Source organism: Peromyscus maniculatus, chromosome 3 (assembly GCF_049852395.1).
Source record: "Peromyscus maniculatus bairdii isolate BWxNUB_F1_BW_parent chromosome 3, HU_Pman_BW_mat_3.1, whole genome shotgun sequence".
In the NCBI taxonomy this organism is placed as follows: Eukaryota; Metazoa; Chordata; class Mammalia; order Rodentia; family Cricetidae; genus Peromyscus; species Peromyscus maniculatus.
The window spans coordinates 147,163,562-147,176,253 of record NC_134854.1 but is presented as its reverse complement, the minus strand read 5'-3'; the positions used below and the strand labels follow the sequence as shown (position 1 = coordinate 147,176,253).

The 12,692-nt window shown below is 44.2% G+C and overlaps 1 protein-coding gene across 7 annotated transcripts in view; it reads left to right on the top strand.

Moving 5' to 3' along the window:
* Cops7a (COP9 signalosome subunit 7A) overlaps positions 1–12,692 on the top strand; it is a 39,664-nt gene that overhangs the window by 19,067 nt on the left and 7,905 nt on the right. For 2 of the 7 annotated variants that reach the window (XM_006992071.4, XM_042274125.2), the window contains exon 1: positions 12,435–12,586. The exons of 1 other annotated variant lie outside the window; for it this stretch is intronic. The gene's annotated coding sequence lies outside the window, so the exon portion shown is untranslated. Of the gene's footprint in view, positions 1–12,434; positions 12,690–12,692 lie in introns of those variants that run through there. 4 more of the 7 variants (XM_006992072.4, XM_006992075.4, XM_076567974.1 and 1 more) reach the window with 3 other exon arrangements.

Here is a 12,692-nt window from a genome sequence, read left to right as displayed (position 1 = left end):
AAGAAAGCTTGGAAATAGGAAAAAAAAAGTTCTATTTTTAAATATGCGTATGTGTGTGTGTTGGGGGGTATGTGCAAAGGTGAGTGTAGCCGCCCTCTGGAATCCAGTAGACCAGACTGGTCTCCAACTCACAAAGACCTACCTGCTTCTGTTTCCCAAGTGCTGGGACTAAAAGCATGCACCACCATGCTTTTACTATATATGAAGCATCGTATGGATCTCGCTCTGTAGACCAGGCTGGGCTCGAGCTCACAGAGATCCACCTGGCTCTGTCTCCTGAGTGCTGGGATTAAAGACATGTGCCACCACCACCCTGTGAGTTCTAAGCAAGCCTGGTCTACATAGTTCCAGGCCAGAGCTACACAGAAAGGTCTTATCTGGGGGGGGGGGGGGGGGGGCGGGAAGAAAGAGAAAACTCTACAATGAAGAGAAATCAGATTTAAAAATAGCCATCCCGCCGGGCGTTGGTGGCGCATGCCTTTAATCCCAGCACTCAGGAGGCAGAGCCAGGTGGATCTCTGTGAGTTCGAGGCCAGCCTGGGCTACCAAGTGAGCTCCAGGAAAGGTGCAAAGCTACACAGAGAAACCCTGTCTCAAAAAAAACAAAAAAACAAAACAAAACAAAAACAAAAAATAGCCATTCCTGCATAATGAGCCATCCCTGTTTCCTTCCAACCTCCCTGCTGTGAGTGAGATATTTGGAAGAGCCTCCCTGGAGGCTTGTAAACTTAGAAAACACCTTACTTTTGCATTCTCTACCTAAAGTCTCCAGTGGTGGCTTTGGGAATGCGATCTAGGCACAACAAGACCCTCACTCTATTGTCTCAAAAAGGGGGCCTTAGACAAAGATATCTCAATATAGATAGACCCAGGCCAGTTTCAAGTCCCCAGAAATGATGACGCCAGCCCCAGGAACAAAAGAACAAAGTCAGGATATCTGATGGTAACCAATTAACCATGAGATGCCCCTCTCCAGAGATAACATGACCAGACCCCGGAGAGGAGTTGTAAAACTCCTGACAGGGCAAACAGATAAGCTAGAATAAGATAAAGTCCAGGCCCGGGAAAAACTGGACCAATCAAGGATGGACCCATACTAACCCCCTCCCCTCTAAGAAATTTTATGGGTTTTGCCTATAAAAACTAACTTCCCCAAGAAAGAGTAACTCTTCCCTGCCTCACTTGAGATGGCTTGAGATGAGTTCCCTGTCATGACTTGCAGCAGAAGTAAACCTTGCTTTTGCATTCTGGTATGCTTGTCCTTGGTGGTCTCTCTGGGTGTTACCATCTGGGCACAACAATATCACTACCATCTTCCTTTTTTAAAAATTATTTTATTTATTTATTTATTTATTTATTTTCTTTATTATGAAATTTTCTACTCGCTCCTCAATGCTATCCACAGACCCCCCTCCCTCCTCCCACCCCCCAGCCCTCTTTCCCAAGCCACCCCGCATCCCCACATCCCCCAAATCGAGGTCTCCCATGGGGAATCAGCAGAGCCAGGCACACTGAGCCTAGGCAGGTCCAAGCCCCTTCCCACTGCACCAAGGCTGTGCAAGGTGTCACACCACAGGCACCGGATTCCAGAAGCCTGCCCATGCACCAGGGACAGATCCCGATTCCCCTGCCTGGGTGCCCCCCAAACAGTTCGAACCAAACAACCGTCTTCTGTGTCCAGGGGACCTAGTCCAGTCCCATGGGGGCTCCACAGCCACCAGTCCACAGTTCATGGGTTTGGTCTCACATAGCCCAAATTGCCTGAATAGCTCAGAAGGCACAGGCTACCATGCCAAGTTTATACCATGCTGTGTCTCAACCCAGGGTGTGTGCATGCTAGGGAAGACTCTTCTGAGCTCTATCTTCAGCCCCCTTTTTTTTCTTAATAGTTTCTATGAATGGGTATGTATTCCTTAATATAGTTTGTTCAATTTTGGAGATAATGTAATAATGTCATGTATTTTCTATATGCGTGGGCATTAAATTATCTCACTTTATTAATAATTATAATGCTAACCTTTTTCTAAAGTGACTTAAGTACCCAGCCATGGCACTATAGTCCTGTACTCCAACCCTCTGAGTCAGGGAACAGCTAAGTTCGAGGGCAATCTGGGACAGTTCTGTTTAAAAACAAAATGTTTAAGCGCTAGTACTCTCATTGTCTGTGTAGGAGTTCCTTTGTTCTGCATCCCAGTCAACAGTTGGTATTTTCAGGCTTTTATTTTAGCAGCTCTGGTGTGGACAATGCTACTTATTGTGGCTGTAATTTGCATTTCCATCATCACGAATGAAATGGAGGAAGTTTTCTTCTGTTTGTTGACCTTGCAGATTGCTTTTGTGAAGTGTTGGTTCAAACCTCTCGTTCACATTTACGACTTTATTGTTAAGGCTTCCAGCTTTGTTTTTCTTGTTCCTGTGAGGTTCTTCCTGCACCCTGGACACATCTTTCAAATAAGGACAAGTATACTGAAGCATTATTTTTTCTCTCGCTTTGTAGTACTGGGATTGGACCTGGGGCTTCACTCCGACCACGTCTTGTTTTTGTTAAGTCACGTTTCTCTCTCTGTGTGCGTGCATGCATGCATATGTGGCTGCCAGGAAACACCCCTGAGTGTCACTCTTCAGGAGCTGTCCACCTTGTTCGGAGAAGGGCTCTCTCGCTGGCCTGAGGCTTGCCAGTTTGCCAGCCTGAGCTGCCAGTGAACTCCTGTCTCCAGATCCCCAGAACCGGGATTACAAGTGGATGCTACTGTGCCCGGCATGTTTTACATGGGCACCAGGAATTGACAGTCAACTCACGCTTGTGTGGAAAAGCACTCTACTCCCTGAGCATCTCCCTAGCCCCAGAGTCTTCTTCGCACTGGTGGTCTTTCTTAGCTAGGGTCTCACGTACTCCAGCTGGCCTCAAACACGAGGTGTCCAAGGTGATCCTCCCACCTCAGTCTCCTGAGGGTTGGGTTACAGGCTTGTACCACCAAGCTGGATTTCTGTGGTGCCAGGGATTGAGCCCAGTGCTTTGTAAATATTAGGCAAGTTCTCTGCTAACTGACTCATATCCCCATCTGGTGGCTTGTCTTTTGATAAACAAATGTCCCCAAATGTATCAATCTTCTCACCTTAGTTAGAATGAGTATTAACTACTCCTCACCTGTTTTATATTCCAGACTATAATCCAGAAGCAGAAGAAGAGGTCTAGAGAATTCCAGGCCAGGCAGGACTACAGAGATAACCTGTCTCAAAAAGCAAAAATAAGTAAATACTTCTGTCTTGAATTCTGGATATATTCTAAATTATCTCCTAAAGCCTTTTATATGTACTCTGTAGTGTACTGGGAATAGATTTTTGTTTTTGTTTTTTGAAAAAGGGTTTCTCTGTGTAGCTTTGGGCCTTTCCTGGATCTCGCTCTGTAGCCCAGGCTGGCCTTGAATTTACAGAGATCCGCCTGCCTCTGCCTCCCAAGTGCTGGGATTAAAGGCATGCGCCACCACCGCCTGGCGGGAATAGATTTTTGTATATGACTTGAGGTAAGGATTCAATTTTATCTTTCTTCGTATATGTCTAGTTCTCAGAATCAATGAGATATACATTATTTCTTTAATCGAATTAATCCATGGAGTCTATTTAATGAGCAAAGGATCTTATTTGGGGGTTAGCTCACAACCATGGAAGGTTTATTGTAGCGGGCAGGAAAGTTGAGCTATGTCCCACGCTGATCTGCCTGGTCCAAGATCTCAGCATCCAAAACCACGAGGTAGCGAAGAGAGAGCAAACATGCATCCCAGATCTGAAGGGTCCCCCAGCAGCCATGCCCCAGGGCCATGTACCTCAAGGTCATAGGCAGGTGTAACAGCTACCTGCTCCCTCACTAGGGGCGGTACTTTAGGGCATGGCTCAAACGGCCTCTGACTACATCTTCCCCTTTTGTCTAAATAAGAAGGTTCTAACCTAATACAAAACTATGTACAATAGGAATGATTATTAAGTATTGTTTAGGAGAAATAATGGGTAATAACCTAAGTAAAATGGAACAACAACAAGAACAACATCAATCAAGAGACACATACTCAAATCCAGATGTCCAGAATATAGATAAATGGTATGTTAGAGAGATTATTCCAAAAGCCGTCCTATCCTGAAGAATCTGAATTTAGTACTTAGTATGTTCTAGCTAAGATATGAGAAGACGCCGGGCGGTGGTGGTGCATGCCTTTAATCCCAGTACTCGGGAGGCAGAGCCAGGCAGATCTCTGTGAGTTCGAGGCCAGCCTGGGCTACCAAGTGAGTTCCAGGAAAGGCACAAAGCGACACAGAGAAAGCCTGTCTCGAAAAACCAAAATATAAATAAATAAATAAATAAGATATGAGAAGACTGTAACTGTAACTGTTAGTCTTCAGCCCCATCAAAGACCTGAGAAGAAATATAAAAATACCTGGGAAAACAGAAAATGCACACAAGCAACTTTTGGAAACATTTCAAGAATAGACAGAGACAGTTAGCAGCCTAGACAGTCACCTAGTTTCTCAGCATTGTTGGGGCATCCAATTTGGCTACAGGCCTAGACTATCTGACAGACCATTTTCAGAAGCAGGAATTTTGAGAGACCATCTTACCCTGCCTTGGCAGAGTTCAGTAGTCACTTTTCCTTGTGTCCTGCTTGTCCAGAAAGGACAGTGTTCATACTGTGAGCAGTCAAGGTAAGGGCAGTTCTTTGCCCAGCAGGCCATTATGTGCCAGGAAGAAGACGAACTTCCAAATGGAAATGTCTTAAAAGCCCAACATTCTCTTGGGATCAGATTGGTGCTGCCGGGATTGTGTCTCACATCAACAGAATTCTAAGTTATTTAAATGCTATATTCTTCTAGGTCGATGAAATGTTTGAAGATTACTCGTCCATCTGACCTATGTATCTGTACATCTAAAAAACCTAAGTAACATAACAATAGAGATTATAAGCATGGGTGATATAAATCTATAAGTCTTATCTACCTAAATAACCTAAGGACTAAAGCTTTATATAAACAAGGTAAAAGTCTGTAACCAAATGTACAGTAAAAGGACAATAACCTCAAAATTGTTACAATACACAAAATATCTTAATCAGAGGTAGAAATGTATAGTGCAATATGACAATAATATGTATCAGTATACAAAATATCCTAAATAGAGGTAGAACATACATACAGTATGATAAATATAATTTTACATTTGTATCAATATGCAAGGTATTTCAAATAGGAGTAAAAATATATGTACAATACAAGAAATACAGTTTTGTATTTACATCAATATACAAATTATCTTAAATAGGAATACAAAAATAGTTTACATTTGTATCAATATACAAGAATCCATAACCATGCAAATTATCTAAGGCTGCTATTTTACTAAATTAGTTTACTAGTATATACAATAATCTACCTTAATATCCTTTTTTTTTTTGGTTTTTCAAGACAGGTTTTCTTTGTGTAGCTTTGGAGCCTGTCCTGGAATTCGCTCTGTAGACCAGGCTGGCCTGGAGCTCACAGAGATCTGCCTGCCTCTGCCTGCCTCTGCCTCCCAAGTGCTGGGACTAAAGACACGTGCTACCACCTCCCAGCTCCTTTTTCTATTCTAGAGAACAGAGTCTAATTTTTTGTTCCATCCCCAACCCTATAACCATCATCCCTAACCCTGAGAAACATGAAAACTTTGGGAGAGATGGCATTGTCTTTTTAGAATTGTTTCTTGCTGTTTAGGGGACAATGGTATCTCTGTGGGGTCCTGTAAGAAAGCTCATATAGTTAGGTCTCAATAGGGCTAGCTGTAGATTCTGCAGCCAGACTCAGAGTAATGGACAAAGTTGTCTGAGATTCTAGCTAGAAGTGTGGTTTGATGGACCATCTCATCCTGGAACTGTCCTGGCGAGTTTTCAGTCCAAAGTTGATCACTGAGTAATGTTCATGAGTACCACGGCATCATTCTGGACTGGGCAGAGTCGTTGTTGTGGGGCCCCATCTTCCTTCTGGAGACTTTAGAGATTGCTATTTGAAAGACTTATTTTGGGCTGGAGAGATGGCTCAGCTGTTAAAGGCTAGGCTCACAACCAAAAATATAAGAGTTCGGTTCCCAGCACCCACGGCTGTCTCTCCAGCCACAAAAAAAAAAAAAAAAAAAAAAGAAAAGAAAAGAAAGACTTATTTTTTATTATGGAAAACTTGAACATTTTTTATTGTTGTTTTTTTGAGACAGGGTTTTTCTGTGTACCTTTGAGCCTTTCCTGGAACTCACTCTGTAGCCCAGGCTGGCCTCAAGCTCACAGAGATCCTCCTGCCTCTGCCTCCCGAGTGCTAGGATTAAAGGTGTGTGCCACCACTGCCTGGCAACTTGAACATTTTTAATATTGAAATGGAAAGTTTGGATTTGTTTTGGATATAGAAAAAGTCCTTGAAAAGCAAGGACAAGCATGGAAAGAAATAGAATCTTGACGACAATGGTCCCTTTTTTATTGGTTTTCTTCTGTCCCACATCAGGCGGCTCTTCTGATATGGGACAGAAACTTCTTTTTTTAACAACATGCTTGGGTTTAGAGATGGAGAGAGCCATATTCCAACTCCAAAGACAGCTTAATTTAAAATTGAATATGAACTATAACTTTTTTATATTTAGAGAGATATAGATGTTAGGCAGTAAGATATTACCCTGTGTAGATTGGTACCAATAGGTTCTTTCCTTCTGTTGTAGACATCTGATATCCAAGGCCTTATGATTTCTGGAAGATGGGTATTCCTATTATCCTGTAAAGACAAAAACAGAACCCTGCCCCAACCCTTGTTTGTTAAGTTTTTTTTTTTTCCACAACTTGTAGAGATGTCACATTGGTGAATGAGCTATTATTTCTCATCAAGGGGTTTCTCCTGTTCAAACTGAATTTTTATTAATTTTGTTGATATCCATAGCTTTTCTTCTCTGGTAGAAACAAAAGCAAAATCCCTTCCCCAATGTAGGACTACGTATCCTGGTTTCCATTTCGAGCTCAACACATCTTTGAAGTAAACCGGTTGGTTTAGCTCAGGAGTTTTTTCTGTTGTCCACTGTCTCTCCGCAGCTGTTGTTCCTTTCTCATCAGCATTGAGAAAATTCAAGGTTAGGGGCTGGAGAGATGGTTCAGCGGTTAAGAGCACTGGCTGCTCTTCCTGGGGTTCTGAGTTCAATTCCCAGCAACCACATGGTGGCTCACAACCATCTGTAATGAGATCTGGTGCCCTCTTCTGGCCTGCAAGCAAACATAGAACATTGTATACATAATAAAAAAAATGATTTAAAAAAAAATTCAAGGTTAATAAAGCATTATACAATCTATTTCTAGGAGTCATTGTTACTTCTTTCTGTCTATTTAGTTATCCTATAAAGTTTGATTAGATCTTTTTAATTTATTTAACTTTTTTTTTAATGTGCATTGGTGTGAAGGTGTCAGATCCCCTGGAAATGGAGTTACAGACAGTTGTGAGCTGCCACGTAGGTGCTGGGAATTGATCCCAGGCCCTCTGGAAGAACAGCCAGTGTCCTTAACCGCTGAGCCATCTCACCAGCCCAAAAATTTTTTTTAAATAAAGATCCCTTCAGTCTTTTTTTTTTTTTTTTAATTTCTTATTCATCCTACCTGCATGTATGCCTGCATGCCAGAAAAGGGCACCAGATCTCATTACAGATGGTTGTGAGCCACCATGTGGTTGCTGGGAATTGAACTCGGGACCTCTGGAAGAGCAGTCAGTGCTCTTAACCGCTGAGCCAACTCTCCGGCCCCTAAAATCTTATATTGAATGAACAAATCTCATAATGAATAAACATTCTGGAAGACCAAATAAGTTGTCACATTTATGGAGTTTGCTTGACAATAAGTAAAACTAGACAGTATGTTTACGTTTACATCCATTTGCAGAAAAGCTTTAAGATGAGTAGGGTGGGGTCTGCCTATAATCCCAGGCCTTGGGAAGTGGAGGAAGGATAACCATGAGTTCAAGCAGTGAATTAGAGATCAGCCTGGGCTGCTGAAGGTCCTAACTCAACAAGAAAACAAGGCCTATTTATACCTAACATTTATAATTGTATTGTTTATTGACTATTTTTTCTTTTTTGGTGTTTTGAGACAGGGTCTCTATGTAGTCCTGGCTGTCTTTGAGCTCTCTGAGTAGACCAGATTGGCCTTCAAACTCACAGAGATCTGCCTACCTCTGCCTCCTGAGCACTGGGATTAAAGGTGTGTGACACTAGCCATGTATTGACTTTTTTGCTGTTGTTTTGTTTTTTGTTTTTTTTCGAGACTGGGTTTCTCTGTGTAGTTTTGGTGCGTCCTGGATATTGCTCTGTAGACTCACAGAGATCCACCTGGCTCTGCCTCCTGAGTGCTGGGATTAAAGATGTTCAACAACAGTCATGTACTGACTTTTTTTTTTTTTTTTTTTTTTTTTTGGTTTTTCGAGACAGGGTTTCTCTGCGTAGCTTTGCGCCTTTCCTGGAGCTCACTTGGTAGCCCAGGCTGGCCTCGAACTCACAGAGATCCGCCTGGCTCTGCCTCCCGAGTGCTGGGATTAAAGGCGTGCGCCACCAACGCCCGGCCCCATGTACTGACTTTTATACCGTGTGTAATTTCAAGCATATATGGTCTTCCTTCCTTCCTTCCTCCCTCCCTCCCTCCCTCCCTCCCTCCCTTCCTTCCTTCCTTCCTTCCTTCCTTTCTTTCTTCCTTTTTCTGCTTACTCTAGTAGGGGAAGTAACCCTTTAATTCACTCCAAGTTTTTATCTAGGAACATCAGCCTAATTGGCTTTTTGTGGGATGGCTTCTTTTTTTTAATTATTTATTTTATGTGTATGGGTGTTTTTCCTGCATGTATTTCTTCTGTGCACTACCTGTGTGCATGTGCCCACGAAGGTCAGAAGAGGGTGTCAGATCCCTCAGGGCTGGAGTTATAGACAGTCGTAAACCATCATGTGGGTGCTGGGAATTGAACCTTGGTCCTCTGGAAGAGCGGCCAGTGCTCTTAATTGCCAAGCCGTCTCTCCAGCAACACCCCCCTCTCACCCCCTATTTAGCTCTTTTGAGACAGGGATGGCTCATTATGTAGGGATGGCTATTTTTAAATCTGATTTCTCTTCATTATAGATAAAAGCATGGTGGTGCATGCTTTTAGTCCCAGCACTTGGGAAACAGAAGCAGGTAGGTCTTTGTGAGTTGGAGACCAGTCTGGTCTACTGGATTCCAGAGGGCGGCTACACTCACCTTTGCACATACCCCTCAACACACACACATACACATATTTAAAATTAGAACTTTTTTTCTATTTCCAAGCTTTCTTTTCTTTATTGAATGTTGTCTGTCACGGTTTGCCATTGATTCACAGTGCAGGCTGGCTGCTTCCCACTTTGTGCAGGAAGATCTCTATGGCAGTGGTTCTCAGCCTTCTTAATGCTGAGACCCTTTAATATAGTTCTTCATGTTGTAGTGACCCTCAACCACAAAGTTATTTCATTGTTACTTCATAACTGTAATTTTACTACCATTATGTATTGTAATATAAATATTTTTAGAGGCAGAAGTTTGACAAAGGGGCTGTGACCCACAGGTTGAGAACCACTGCTCTATGGTAACCTGTGTCTTGGCCAAGTGGAGAGGACACTGTTAATCTTGCAAAAAGCTCCATAGTTCTTCCTGTTTGTGCTTCTCAGACCTGAGATCATGGTCTCATCTCTTCTCTGCTGAGTACATTTCTGTTTCTTTGATTTTCTGTGTCCTGATCACTGTTAGTGGAAGAAGGCTGGAAAAAAACACGTTTCTTAGGCTGTTTGATATAAGACAGCTGGTTTCACAAATTACTATTTAGCTTCTAGACCAAACACAAACCTTATAAAAATAGAACTGTAACTAGAGTTTTCCTGCCTTGCCCAGAGTCAGGACAAATCTTTGTCACCCGCCAGTCTCACAGCCGCTCAGACCCAACCAAGTAAACACAGAAACTTATATTGCTTACAAACTGTATGGCTGTGGCAGGCTTCTTGCTAACTGTTCTTATATCTTAAATTAATCCATAAATCTATACCTTGCCACGTGGCTGGTGGCTTACCGGCATCTTCACATGCTGCTTGTCCTGGCAAAGGCTGGCAGTGTCTCCTCCCACCTTCCTGTTCTCTCAATTCTCCTCTCTGTTAGTCCCGCCTATACTTCCTGCCTGGCCACTGGCCAATCAGTGTTTTATTTATTGACCAATCAGAGCATTTGACAGACAGACAAACCCACAGCATAGAACAATTTTTTTTAAATTTTTTTTTTAAAGATTGATTTATTTATTTTGTATACAGCATGTATGACTACAGGTCAGAAGAGGGCACCAGATCACATTACAGGTGGTTGTGAGCCTCCATGTGGTTTCTGGGAATTGAACTCATGACCTCTGGAAGAGTAGTCAGTGCTCTTAACCTCTGAGCCATCTCTCTAGCCCTGATTAGATCTTTTTATGACTGCTTGACCTCTAGGATTGTGGGGTATATCTGTAATATGCTTTATATTGTAATACACAAAATTGGAGACATATGCTGGGGCATTGTCAGTTTTAATTAGTACAGGTATTCCCATGATGGCCATAACTTCTAATAGGTGTGTAATCATAGAATTAGCCTTTTTTGAGGGGTTTGAGACTTCATCTCATACTGTAGGTTGGCCGTGAACTCAGAAAATCCTCCAAACTTGGCATCCTAAATGTTGGCATGATAGGCAGGAGCTTCAACATAGTCCTGATACCCTCCATTTTTCACACTTCGGGATTCATATTTCTCTGACAATTTCAGTATCGGTTAATGAGTGATGCTGACTTAGAGTTTCCAATCTAGTTTTGCCTTTGTCTGGTTTTATCAAAATAGTTCTGGCCTTATAGAATAAGCATTCTACATTTTCCCATTTTCTGGATTTTTTTTTTTTTTTTTTTTTTTGAGGCAGAAGCAGGCAGGTGTCTGTAAATTTGAGACCAGCCTGGTCTGCAGGGCCAGGGCTACACAGAGAAACCCTGTCTGGAAAGCAAACAAACAAACAAAAGAATGACTGGCTTTGAGTTTCTTTTTCCTGCATGTATGTATGTGCACCACACTCGTGCCTGGTGCCTCGTAGCCCATTCAACTGAAACTAGAGTTAAAGAAGCCTGTGGGTGCTGGGAATCCACATCCAGGTCCTTGGGCAACAAGTGTTGTAAATGCTGAGTCACCTCTCCAGCCCTGGGGTTATTTTCCTGATTAATGATTTATGTGGCAGGGCCCTGCCCACTGTGGGCCATACCGGGCAAGTAGTCCTGGAAGGTGTAAGAACGGTGTTGAATGTGAGCCCTGGAGCTCAAGTTACTAAGTAGCATTCCTCATGTCCTCCACTAAGTTCCTACCCTGACTTCCCTTCAAGATAGACTGTGAGCAGGACATGTAGAAAAAATAAACGCTTTCCTCCTCAAGTTGTTTTTGGACAGCGTTTTATGGCAATAGAAGGCCAAGTAGGCCAGGTGGTTTACGGCGAATCAGTACTAGATCTCAGATTCCTTCTCATTTCTCCTTCCTTGTTGCCCTCTTTCCTAATCCTTTTCTCTCCCTCTCCTCTCAGCTCAGTATAACTCACACTGGCCTGGAACCCATGTAGCCCAGACTACCTTTGAACCTAAAATATTCCTGTCTTAGCCTCCCACGTGCTAGATTAAAGCATATCCCACTCTGTCTGGCTTTCTTTAGGGAGGTGACAGTACCAGATACTGTAGCTCAGGCTAGCCTCGAATTCAAAGCAATCCTTCTGCCTCCACCTCCTGAATGCTGGGATTACAAGTGCCCAGCTAAATCCTTTATTTTTTAAATTTCCTCAACTGCCTTCGTTCCACTTACAATTTTCTCCTGTCAAAAGTCTGACCAATACATCCCCCCCTCCCTTTACCATCTGGGGTTTTGTGTTGTTTCCTTTTGAGACAGGTTCTCAAATAGCCCAGACGGGCCTGGAACTTGCTGTGCAGCGGAAGCTGGTTTTGAACTCCTGATCCTCCGGCCTCTACCTTGCAAATGCAAGGACAGGGGCCATGTGCCACCACTCCGGGCTCCCATACGTTTTAAAACTTTTCTTCGTAAACACCCGAGTGGTTGAACTACCCACACTATGTCTACCGCTGACTTCGTCACTTTTCCTTCCTCTCTCCGCATTTTCTCCTGTCTGCGTCTCCGCGCCTGCCACGGAAGCTCAAGTCGCCGTAGCCGCGCTGTGCCGCCCTCTGCTCTCCTCGCCCCTCCCGCCGCTCCCGGGCTACCCGGCGACCCAGGATCTCCCCCGAGCCGGGGACTCCTCGGCACCCCGCATCCACCGCTCGCTCCGGCACCAACCGAGCGGAAGCTATCCCGTCTCCGGCCGCCGGATAGCGGAAGCAGGCCATAGCCGCCCGGAACCCGCCTCCCGCGAGCGGAAGCAGGGCCGGAAGCTGGCCATAGAGGCGGGTGGCTAGAGCGGCCCTGCGGGAGGTGGCAGGAAAGGCTGGGAGCGGCGGCCGGAGGTGACGGAGCGGCCGCCCCGCCCCGTGCGCTGGAAGACGAGGCTTCCAGGTAGCGGCCGCACTCGGCCCCAGGGTAGGACCGGGCCTTGGGCGCGGACCCGCCGTCCCCGGGGTGCGCCTGTAGGGGAGGGGGTGGAGCCACGAGCGTGGAGGTG